This window comes from Trichosurus vulpecula, chromosome 4 (assembly GCF_011100635.1).
Source record: "Trichosurus vulpecula isolate mTriVul1 chromosome 4, mTriVul1.pri, whole genome shotgun sequence".
Taxonomy (NCBI): Eukaryota; Metazoa; Chordata; class Mammalia; order Diprotodontia; family Phalangeridae; genus Trichosurus; species Trichosurus vulpecula.
Genome location: NC_050576.1, coordinates 332,182,649 through 332,196,094, shown reverse-complemented (window position 1 = coordinate 332,196,094; position 13,446 = coordinate 332,182,649).

Genomic DNA, 13,446 nt, shown 5'->3' with positions numbered 1-13,446 from the left:
GGATGCCCATCAATTGGGAAATGGCTGAACAAGTTGTGGTTTGTAAATGTAATGGAATACTATTGTACTATAAGAAATGATGAGTAGGCAGACTTCAGAAAAACCCAGAAAGACTTATGTGAACTGATGCTGAATGGAGCAAAACCAGGAGAACGTTGTACCCAATAATGGAAATATTCTGCCATGACTAACTTTGATAGACTTATCTCTTCTTAGCAATGCAAGACAACTCCAAAAGACTTAAGATGAAAAATACTGTCCACATCCAGAGAAAGAACTATGGAGTCTGAATTCAGATCAAAGCATATTATTTGCTCTCTCTCTTTTGGTTTGTTTCTTCTTTCTTGTGAGGTTTCTCCCATTGGTTCTAATTATTCTTTACAACATGACTAACGTGAAAATAGCTTTAATAGGAATATATATAGAGACCCTATATCAAATTGCATGCCATCTTGGGGTGGGAGAGGGGAGAGATGGGGAGAAAATTTGGAACTCGAAATCTTATTGAAGTGAATGTTGAAAATTAAAACTAAATAAATAAATTTAATTTAAATAATTAAAAAATTGAAAAAGGATGTAAAAGTAAAAGGCAGTCTAGAGAATTAGTCATGATAATTGCATAACTACACTTGTGACAAACTTTTCCTCTTTTCAAATGAAAAAATAATAAATTGAGTTTATTAAAAGGGCATAAGTTTTGAATTGAAATAGATGATAGACAGATAGATAGATAGATAGGTAAACATTGAATGTGAAAATTATAGCCAGGCCATAAAGGAATTCCAGGCCTGACTCACCCTCCATTGGAATTGCTTAGAGGCCCATGGTGGGCCTGGCTTAATTTTACAACAGCAATTATGGTAAGATTTCTCAATTTACCAAGTCTTAAAACACCATTGAGAGAAGGCTGAATGAAAGGGTAAAGGCAGTTGGGGCACCTTCTGCTGAAGATGAGATTGTAAAGCTCAAGGAGCTACTCCAAGACATTAGAGAAATGAATTTCTCTGGGGATAAAAAACAAGAAAGTAAAGTAGTCATTACTCTCAAGAAGTGTGCATTCTAATAGGGGAAGACAATGCCTAAAGGTAGAAAGCAAAAAACTATAGGGTACCTTATGAAGGTAAAGCAGAGTGAAAGTGAACAGTGTGTATGGGATTTCTGATATATGGCCATTCTAAGAGTAATCTAAGTTCCAAACCCATTGGTATGGGACTCTCTGTCCTTATTGGTAGAGATTAATGCCCCACAACTACATGAGAGGCAGGGCAAAGTTGGTGAGAGCAAGAGAGAGGAAAGTTCTAGTTTTCCTCAGTCTCTTCAAGTCTCTTTGAGCCTCATTAGTTTCCGCAGGTGCTTCTGGCATATAGCTTCTAGAAAGAAGAATTACAACCTCACCTCAGATTGTTACGGGGAGAATAAGACTTTGGGAAGAAGCTGACATGTAGAGCTTTGGTCATGCCCCCATTTACAGATTGCTATTCTAGAGATTTCAGGGGATATTCTCTTTGAGTGAAACCTGGAACTCTCTCTCTTGGTTCAATTGAGTTATCTCACTCCCAACGGGAGAGCTCTTTCACTTGGTATTGTCTGGTATATATTCTCCTATGTATACTTTTTTTGATTTCTGTTTTGCTAATGACTTAGATAAATGAGTTTCTTTGCTGCAGGCTGTGTGTTTGTTCATTGGGGAACTGGTATTTTGTGAAAAGGCTATCAAAATGTGTAGATAAAACTTGGGGTCCTCCTTGACCCATTAGTGATCAGTAATCAGAAGTTTAGGTCAACCTGAAAACAACATCTGATAGAATAATAATATTTAAAGGCACAAATAGATATAATTATAGCCAGGTACATCCTTTCTCTAAATAGAACACAGTGGCCAAGCTTCTGGTCTCAATCTCCTGCTCTGCATCAGCACCATCACCTACCCTGGGCAGGAATTAAATTCTCTCTTACAGAAAGGTAGAAGGGAAAGCAGGCTAGCAATGTTGATTCTTCCTTGCTTTCAGTCTCACAACACGCTACATGTCAGGGACAGCTGTAACTACATAAGCAAAGATTCACCAATCATCCATGTTCCAAGTTTTCTTGTGCCACAAATGCACGTGCAACATCGTTGGAAATGAAAGAGAAAGATGTGCATGGCATAGATATATCCTCCTGCATATAATTTTGTTATTATTTTTGCTTTCTTTAAAGAAATGTTCAAATGTTATTTCATTTAAAAGGTAGCATATGTCTATTGCTATTTCTTTAAAAATAGCTCCATCTTTAAAATGTTCATTTATATGTAATCACTGTAAATGTATAGGGGGAATGTTAAAAGTCTCTAAAATATACATTGATCCAAATGTATAGGTTACCTAGATATTTCAGTCACATTCTTAAGATGAGATGTTTTTAAAGAGACAGGGAGATAGATAGATAGATAGATAGATAGATAGATAGATAGATAGATAGATGGATAGATAGATAGATGGAAGGAGGGAGGGAGTGGGGAGGAGAGGGAGATGATAGGCAGACATTGAAAAATAACAGCAGATCTAGGCTATACTTAAGTTACCCCCTGCCCTCAACTCACCTCTCTTCCAAACTTCCATATTTCTGTGGAGAGTACCACCATACTTTCAGTCAACCAGGTTGATATTTTTGACTATAATTTTGAGTCACCACTCTTTACCTCACATATCCAGTCAGTTGAGAGGTTCTATTAATTCTGGCTTCACAAGGGATTAGATCAATCACCTTCTTGCTACTCCCATGAGCACTGTACTAGTTTAGGCCCTCACCACCTCTTGCCTGGATTATTGCAATAATTGAGTTTCCTGAATCAAGTCTCCTTTTCATTTTCCACATAATAGCCGAAATGGTTTTTCTAAAGCACAAATCTGCTAATGTCACTTCTCTATTCAATAAATTCCAGTGACTCTCATTACCTCCAGAAACAAGGACAAATTATTCTTTCTATCATTTAAAGCCCCTTTAAAACCTTGCTCTGAACTACCTTTCCATCTTTATTTTACACTATTTCCCTTCGTATACTCTGGTGTGCAGCAAAACTGCCTTTGCTGTTTCTTGCACAGGATACTCCATTTCCTTTCTCATTAGCTTTGCACTAGATTTCTCCATACCTGATATGGACTCCCTCTTCACCTCTGCCTCTAAGGATCGCTGTCATTTATCAAGACTCAGATCATATATTATCTTATACTTGAAGACTTTCCTGAGTTCCCAATCTGCTAGTGTCTACCTTCTCATATTACCATTTGTTTATTTTGCATATATACTTATATGTGCAAGAACCTTGCACTACTAAGGGCAGATATAGTTTCATTGTCATTTGTGCATATCTAGTACTTAACAAATTGCCTGCCACATAGTAGTTGTTTAATACATTCTTGGTGATTGACTTGCTTTTTGATTGATATAGTTCAAGTATAGGAAATAAAAATGTGTGTATATATATATATATATATCTGTCAATATATCAATATCAATTATTACATATAGATATCCCTTGCTTCTTGCAAGTATTCTCTCATACTGTAAACTTAATGAAGGCAGGAACTGATTCCTTTTTCACCCTTGCATCTCCTACAAAGTACTTTGCATACAGTAAAGACTTAGATGTTTACTGAATTATACTGAATTTAAATAGAACTTAATTTAAAGTAAAATTATATAAAGCGAATACTATCCTCAAACTGATTTAAATTTATTACATTGAAGATTTATTCTCATAAGGCTTACAAATTCCTTAGACTAAATATGGTATGCTGAGTAATTCTTGAATCATATATGGGTTATACTAGATGACCTCATATCCCCGCCAACTCTAAGATTCTATGATTCTGATAGCTGTAAGCACTCAGGATGATTGTCTAGAAAAGGGCCCAAGATTCTTTTTTTTTTCTTTCACCACTTTATAGTATCAAAAATGCAAATATTACTGAAATCATAATTTTTGGTTCCCAGTGTTTTCTTACAATGCTTACTTCTTTCCAAATACCTAAAATGGGATTTTAAGACATCAGGTTCGGAGTGGTATGAGGTTTTAAAGACCATCTGGGCCAATACTTTCCCTAGGAAAGTAATTTAGCCTTTCTAGGCCTTAGGATTCTTCTGTACACATTAATTTTCACTAAAATTCAGATATCAACTAAGATTTTTTAGAATAATGATAAAAATGGCCCAAAAATCCCTTAAAAGTATAATGTCTGGGTTTTATTTTTTCCTTATTAACTGCATTATATTTGGGGGTGTGTATGTTTTATTTCCTTTTCAAGATTGTAAGCTCATTGAGAACAGGGATAATTATATTTATTTTTGTAGCACAGTATTTTGTAAGTAGGAGACGCTCCATAAATGATGAGCAACCCTTGTCCCAAAACCCATTGGTATGGGAGTCTCTACTTACTGGTGGAGATGAATATCCTGCCTTGCATGAAAGGAAAGGTAGAATTAACGAGAGTGGGAGAGTTCCAGCTGTTTTCAGTCTTCTTCAGGACTCTTCAAGAATTAAGTTGGGTGCTCTGGCTTCCAGTTTCAAGAGAGAAGATGGAAGAGGGCAACTCCATTTCAGGTTGCACTAAAAAAAAAAAAAAAACAACTGAGAAAATATGAGAGAATCTGACAGTCTTCCTTATGCCACTGTCCCCAGTTTGCTGCTGAAGACACCTTGGGGAACTTCTCTTTGGATGAGATCTGGAACTCTTTCTCTTGGTTGAGCTGAGTTATTCATCTCCCAATAGGAGAACTCCTTACTCTATATTGTCCGGTATATATTCTCCTATATATACTTTCTCTGATCTCTGTTTTGTTACAATTTTGGATAAATGGTTATCTTTGCTATTCACTATATATGTGCATTGTGGAACAAGTATTAGGTGGAAAAGGGGTGAAACCTCGGATATAGAAATTAGGGTCCTACTTCCCACCAATAATGACACAATGATTGGAAGTTAGATTGAACCTGATCACATCCCCTAGACTAATAATATTCAAGGGAGCAGAACAGTGGCTTCCAGTCCTAACCTCCTGCTTCCCTTCCTGGCAGGAAGGCTCTCTTGGAGAAAGATGGGGGCAGAAAAGGATAGAGATATCTATTCTACCTCCCTTCAAGATATACAACAACATCCCCATGCTACATATGGGGGACATACCCTTGCTACACATCAGCTTCTCCTTATATGTGAAGCCTCTAGCAATAAATGGGCCCCTTGTTAATATGATATTTAAATGAAGGAATGATTTAGTAAGAAAACATTATGTGTACTTTAAAACATATTATTTGTTTAAAGAATTTTTGAATAAAACTATACCAGGGTCATAGTCAAGAAGAAGTATCCCCTTTAAGGTAAGCAGTGCTATACTTTTGCATATCAAAGAATAGAGATTCCATATATAGATATATGCATACATACATACATATATAGTCAAAACTATGTTTCTATATGAAATTAGAGAATTTGGATATTATGTAAATTTAATAGGCTGCCCTGGGAACAAGAAATTTCTTCATTTCTTAAAGACTTTAGACAGAAAGTAGATGACTGCTTGTTAGAGGTATTGAAAAGACAATTCCTATCTTTTTTACCATTATTCAGAAATATTTGTAGGATTACTATTTATAATTTTATTGACCTGCCAAACATAAGCTCTTCTACTCAGAAAAAACATCATATCATTCCTATAGAGTGGTTTATGTAACAGATAAATGAAGCACAATTTGAATATAGTTAACACTGATATACTATAATAATGTGATATATTTCCACATTCTGTTCCAACAGGTGCTAAGAGGATAAGCAGAGAAGAGATAGAACTTTGTTTTTTATGTAAATCCTAACTTTTAAGTTGCTTAGGATGGTATCAAAAGAACTTGAAAAATAGTGAGAAATTCAGATTTTCTAGAGTACTTCTAGAGCTTTCATCTTCTTAATATATAAAAAAGAGTACTCATTTAAGTTAAACATCTTAAGACACTTACAGGAGCCAATCTTTAATGTGGTAAAATATTATAAATCTAAAAATGATATCTATGAAGAGACATAGATAAAACATTCACAATGGAGAAACATCAGAAAACTTCACCATAAAAAAGAGGTAAAACAAGAACATTCCCTTCTCTCTATTATTATTTGACATGGTTCTATAAATAGTAGCTATATGTACTAATAATACTATAAATACTAATAAATACTTTTGTCAAAAAGACAAGACTGCACAATTAAACACTTGCTGAGTTTTAGGGGTTCTGGGACCCTGAAATAGTGACATGAAGATCCTGCCTGAATGAATTCAACCCAAGTCTTCTTTCAGCCAGAGAAAAACAAGGTTTATTAAAGATCCACCACATGGGACCAAGTCTTAAGGAATCTAAGCATTTGTATAGCTAACACAAATGGCCAGATTGATCTGAGCACCTTAATGGAGGCTGAGATGGATCTTATATACAGAAAGACTGTGGGAGGGATCTAGGGTTGGCCAAGTAGTCTGGGATGATTGGAGGAGGGGTCTAGGGAGGAGCTGGATGGAAGTGGCTAGTAGGCTTGGGTGACTAAAGGGCCTCTAAGAAACAAGAGAATGGAGTAGGGATAGGATCAAGGGTGGAAAGCAGCTGGAGGCAATCCGGAGGTAACAGATGAAGGCCTGAGCTAGGTTAACGGTAATAGAAAATTGGGCATAGTGATAATAGAAGGCCAGTTGAGGGGATTATAGCCTTAGGTGAACTCCAGATTGGTGGGAAGATTGAAGATTCAAGGAGAGTTTAAGGGGGTTTCTAGGGCCTGTACCCCATCACACTGGCAAAAAAGGAGTTAAAATTATCTCTTTTCAGCTTACATGATAGAATGTTTAGAAAACCCTAAAGAATCAGTAAATGAGGTGATTTATGTAGATTAGGTAAGGTAGAAAAATGCAAAATAGATTCATGGAAATCATTAGCATTTCTATATGGTACTAAAAACATGAAAAAATTATAATAATAGAAGTATTCAAATTAGCTATATGGGTGCTGGTCTGCTAAGATACAGCCAAAATTTATGTAAGTACAACTGTAAAACATTCTTTAAGAAAAATAGATTTTAATAATTAAAGAAACATATAGTTATCCACTGGGTTGCCAATACAATTAAAATGAGGAATAACCTGAGAAGGGGCAAGATCAAGAGGTCAACAGTGATGTAGGAGAGGCATCACTGAAGCTAAGCAGTGACCAGACAGGAGTGATTGGAGAGAGAAACTAAATACAGGCAGAGTTGACTGGACATTGACATTACTGGTGATAACTGGAAAAACAACTGGAGAATGCTTGCTAATTCCAGCAATAGGGATGTTTGTTAGTTCTAGTATTAGTGATGTTTGTTAGCTCCCAGTAGGAATAGCTCATAGAAAGGTACGAAATTAAGCACCTGCATTGTGTACAAGTTCTCTTGTGTTTACAGTATGACTATAGACAAGTCAGTTGCCTGGGTATAGGAGGAGCTGATTACATTCATGATCATTTATATATTTATCTTTAATTCTTTTAACTCTATGGGTAAGAATTAAGACTATACTCATTTAAATCATACCTCCGTAAATAATAAATATCACCAATACGTGGACCTTCATCCACTAAAGAGTCAGTGAACTTAGCAAGAGTGACATGATTAGATGTGTACTTGTCTACATTTACACAGGGTGGGAGTTGCCCCTAAAGTCTTAGTCACTTTGGGGGAGAAATATAGTCCTTTTTTCATGCTATAGCACTTTTCACATGTTCTAATTCCTCACAATTCAGACTCCTTGCCATTTACGAAACATCCTTTGTCCAAGCCCTCCCACAGCCTAAGCAAAGTCTATTCTCTCCTTTTCCAATCTCTACTTATTGAAATACTTTTAGGATCATAGAATTTCAGAGTTGGCTTTCTGAAGTGAACTATTTTAATTGCCTTATTTTACATAATAAGAAAACTAAGAGCCCAAGTAATAAAATAACTCGTTTAGAGATGACACAGATAGCACGTAGCAATGTCCTTATTGAAGAGGTTTAAGGTTGAGGGGTGCTGGGCACCCCGAAATATTGACGCACCGGGTCCTGCCGAAAGAATTCGACTCAAGCCTTCTTAGCCAAAGAAAAGAGAAAGTTAATTAGAGACCAGCTACAGTGGCCAGATCCTCCAGCAGCCCCGCCATAGGCTAGACTCCTAAAGAATCTGAGCGCCTTTTGCAAGCCGGATGGGATTTAAATACAGATTGATTGAGGGGTCTTCTGAGGTGACTAGAGGAGGGGTTCAGGGAGGGTCTTCAGGATGAGTCCAAGGAGGGCAAGGTGAGGTAATGGGATTAAGGGTGGGAAGTAGCCGAAGGCATGAATATGGATAGTATCAAGGGTGGGAAGGTTTCAGTAGAGATTTGGGCCTAATGATAATGCGAGGCTATAGCCTTAGGCCAAAACCGAATCAAACTGGGAAGAGTCAAGGAGAGTTCAAGGTAGGGGTTTCTTCCAGGGCCTAAAGACAAATGGGCCTTTTAGGGTTTAGGAGAAAGGTCTCCGTTTGGGGCCTGTACCCCATCACTTATACCGCTGAAAAATCATGGAAAATTCCACTATGAACAAGCAACAAGCTACCTATGCCCACATCTATGAATCTCAGAACTAAAATCTTCCTTTTTTGTTAGAGTGTTTTTGAGGGAGCTAGAATACAGTAACATACTTCACCAAAAAGTGGTTGTAATGGTAATCAGGGCAGGATTTTTGGGTCTTCTTCTCTTTTAGGATGCTAAGGCTATCAAGCACCTTTAATGAGTGTGGCCTTCATTTGAATGGGGTGGGTAAAATGTTTCTGAGCACTAAGGCAATGGGAGTCATTGAGTGCAAACAATGTATAAGATCTGGCACTAGTGATTGAACAACTTTCCCACACCCTGGTGTAAGTGATTGAAGAACTAACTTTCCCATACCTGTGAGCCCTCAGGCTCCTGAACAGCATACATGTACTGGAAGATTAGTGTTTGACTTTTGGAGGTACACGCATTGAAAGAGTGTTGGTGACAAGACCAAGCCATTGAAACAGCCCCCCAGCTTTGATAAACCAGGTGTCGATGCTTCTCTGGTAACTACGTATTGCTATGGATAAAATGGTTTGTGTTATTTGCTCTGTTTATATAATTTCTGCTTGTGTTTTCTCTGAAGTTCAGGGTGCTAATCTTTTCCCCTTGAACTAAGTGAATGATATATATATGTTTAATTAAAGTGAGATTGTTAACCCTTTAAAGTTGCTTCCTTGAGAAAAGCAGATCAAAGAACCTGTGTTGGCAGCCCTTCTGTGTGCTCTCCTTGTTGGCCTTACACAGCCACAGTAGCTGCAAGCCACATTGTTGTTACAGCAGTGAAAATGTAACATATTTTAAACCCTTACATTTGAGGATTCTTTTCTAAATTCTCAAGGCTTAAATTATTGTTAAGCAAATGTATTTGAAATAATATTGAATTCCATAATTGATATCTTTACTCCATATTGGTATTTTAAGTTGATGCCCTCTGCATCTGTTACTGTCGTGTAGATTTCTTTCTATTCTACCTTTTGCATTTTTCTAGATTAGTTACACAGCTTGTAATGATTCTTGAATAATTATAACATTTTCTCAGCATCCTTTCCATCAAGCTTCATTTGTATTTGCTGAGGGCCTTGATCTCAGTTTGTGCCTTGCCCGCATTGTTTTCTATTACTGTACACTGTTTGAAAATGCCTTGATGGTGATAATCCTTCAGTTCCTAGTGTGTGATCAGTGCCTTGAACACCCCTGACTTGCCTTTCAAATTTCCTTCTTTCTCCTGCAATTAAACTGATTTTAGTTTTGTTTACAATTAGCCTCTTGCCCTTCTATGTTTGTTAACTGAGAAAATCTATTTGTTTTTACAGGGCTTCCTACTCCATTCTTTTTAATTCCTTCAAACTCCGCCCTTTGATTTCTTCACTCCTATTGACAACTAAAATTACTTCTTATCATTCCCTTTAAAATTCAGGTTCAATATTTATTTATGCAAACATCTTTTATAAAATGTTTGACTTTGCAAAGCAGTGATGGTCTGCCTCCCAGCTATTCCATTATTGTTCAGTCAACTTCATACACTAGTATTTGTTAAAAAACAAACAAAAGTCATTACTGTTTTTTTATAAAATGTTTGACTTTGCATAGCAATGGTATAAGCTCTCCTATTATTCAGTCATCTTCATACACCAGTACATGTTTAAAAAAAAACACACGCAGGAACACACACACACACACACACACACAGCTACCAGTTCTCTGAATTCCCAAGAGCAAGAATGCCTTTACTGAAAAGCAGCATATGCAATTAATATAGCAAAGACTGCATTTTCTCCTATATTATCTACAGGCTACTCACCTCATAATATAGAATGCCTTCGGTTGCTGCTGTATTCTTCTGTTTGTTTGTTTTTTAATCTAGTAACTGTTGCAGAACTCAAAAGCATTACTTAATTCATACAACAGAAAATTTGTCACTGAAATACATCCATCCATCTCCACTTTCCATCCCTAGACAAAATTGTAATAAGTTGTTTACTGAAAATTCAGTCAGTAAACATTTATTAAACTTTTGTTTTGTGCCAGGCATTGTGCTAAGGACTGAGGATACAAAAATAAAATAAAATAAAATAAAAGAAAGTCTCTGGTCTCAAGAAGCAAGGATAAGAAAAGTAGCCACCTTGTCTAAAATAGAATTCAGTATCTCTCCTACCTTCCTCATCCTCTTTCAAACCTCTCCATTTCTTCAAAGGATACTGTTGATGTTCAGGGATGCTGGGACCCCAAAATAGTGACACACAGGTCCTGCTTGAATGAATCCGACCCAAGCCTTCTTTCAGCCAAAGAAAAACAAAGTTTATTAAAGATCTGCCTTATTGGATAGACTCTTAAGGAATCTGAGAAGTTGTAACCCTAACGTAAGAAGGCCAGGTTGAATCTTAGCATTTTCCTGGAGACAAGGTGGATCTTATATACAGAAAGACTGTGGGAGGCACCTAGGGTTGGCCAAGTAGTCTGGGGTGATTGAAAGAGGGGTCTAGGGAGGATCTTGATGGGAGTGGCCAGTACCCTGGGGTGACTAGAGCTCAGAGTCCTGGAACCAAGGTGGGATTAAGGGTGGGAAGTAACCTAAGGAGATCTGGAGATAACAGACAGTGGAGGGCTAGGCTAGTTTAAGGGATAATGGAAGGCTTATAGCCTCAGGAGAACACCGGATCAAGTGAGGAAATTCAAGGAGAGTTCAAGGTGGGGTTTTCCTGGGCTGGAAGACAAATTCTTTTGGGGTAATGGGCAAAGGTTTTGGCTTGGGCCCACACTCAGTCACTACCACTATCCTTCAATATATCCAGGTTAAAAAAATCACCTCTTCACTCTTCCTCATCTTCCACGTCTGCTGCCAAGTCATCTTAATTCTACCCCCATAACACCTCTCCCATCTGCCCCTTCCCTATATTAAAAGAGCCAAAACCCGAGTTCTGATTTCCTCACACAAGTAGACCCTCAAATGTTATAATAGCCTCCAAATTGGTCTCCCTGCCTCCAGGCCCAACCTTCAAAATGTTATTTTAAAGGCACAGGGGTGACCATATTCCGTGTTCAAGAAGATTTACTAGCTCCCTTATTTTTCAAACAATCAATAAACAATCATTAAGCACTATGCTAAGCCTTAAGGTTACAAAAAGCAGCAAAAAACTGTCCCTGCCCTCAAGGCTCTTATAATGTAACTGGGAGTAATGATATGCAAACAAATACGTACAAAGCAAACTATACATACAGGAAAATAGGAAATAACTAACAACGAAGGCACTGGAATTTAAGAGAGGTTGGTAAAGTCTTCCTGTAAAAGATGGAGTTTTAGTTGTGACCTAAAGGAAGCCAGGAAAGTTAGCAGGCTATTATCTAAAAGGCAAACTGTTATATTTGATGTTTAAATCTCTGCACAATCTGGATTTAATTTGTCTTTCTTTAGCTTCATTTTAATTTCCTGACCCCACTCCCCTCCAAATTTCTTCCAACCTGGCTTCCTAGCTCTTCCCTACAGACACCCTATATTTATCCTCCATACTTTTGCTCAAGATCTATCTTACCCCTTGAGCTCTCTCTCTTTTCACCCCTACCTATAGGTTCCCTTCAAGGCTCAATTTAAATGCCACTTGCTATTAAAGAACGTTCCTGTTTCCTTACATCATCAGTGCTTCATTTGAAGATACCTCCCTATTACTTCCTTTGTCAAATATCAAATCTTTTGGAATTTAGAGCCATTGACAAACTTCTTCTGACCTTTCCTTTCCAGTCCTATGACTTCTCTCTTCCACTCACAAGTCAGTCCAGTGACCTACTTGCTACCATTCACATCAGGTATTCCATCTGGAGTCCACTTCCAACTCTAGGTATCCCCTATGCTGAAAATGCTCTCCTTTCTCACTTGTGACTCCCAGGACAATGTCTTCCTTGAAGACTCAGTTCAAATCCCACCTTCTGCAGGAGGTCTTTCCAGGTCTTCCCTACTCTTTGCACCTCCCCTTTAAGAATATCTTCTGTTTACATTGTATATACTTTCTACGTACATAGTTATTTTCGTGTTATTTTCTCCATTAAAACTTGAGCTCCTTAAAGGCAAGGATTCCGCACCCCAGCACCTTTCCTTTGTGTTTCCAGCAGTGTCTTATACATAGTAAGCACTAAATAAATGCATCTTGACTATGATTTTCTCGTTAGATTTTTTAATATTTTCAAAAAGAAAGAACCATGCAAAATGTAACTTTAAAGAAAAATATAAAACTCAGGTCTACAAAAAGATATATCCCATTGAAGGGTAAAAGAGAATGGTTCATAAACCTGGGCAGTCATTTTCTTTATGGCCTAAGCAGTATGTTGCAGAAAGATAACGACATTATCTGAGTCTTGCTCAGGATCCACATACATGAGGACTCAGGGAATTCCTGATGCTATTTAGTACTAGAAGCTCCAAATGCTTGCTATGTATTCCTTCCCCAACCCTCCAACCCTAATGGAGGTCTGACTACGTCACTCCTCTACTCAATAAAGTCCAGTGGCTTCCCATTATCACCAAGGTCCAATACAAAATCTTCTGGCATTTAAAGCTCTTCACAACCTAGCTTGTTCCTTATTTTCAACCACAATCTGTGGTCCAACTACATAAGCCTATTTACTTTTTCTCATATAGGACACTCTCCCAACTCCATGCCTTTTCACTGGCTGGCTGTCCTACATACTTGGAATCATCTCAGGCCCCAGAGTAACTCTGACTTACCCATAGTTACACCTCTAATAAGTATCTGAGGTTGGATTTGAACTTAGGTCTTCCTGACTTTAGGCCCTGCACTATCCACTGCATCACCTAGCTGCCCCTATAAGCAATTAAATCTGTAATATGAAATAGACAAA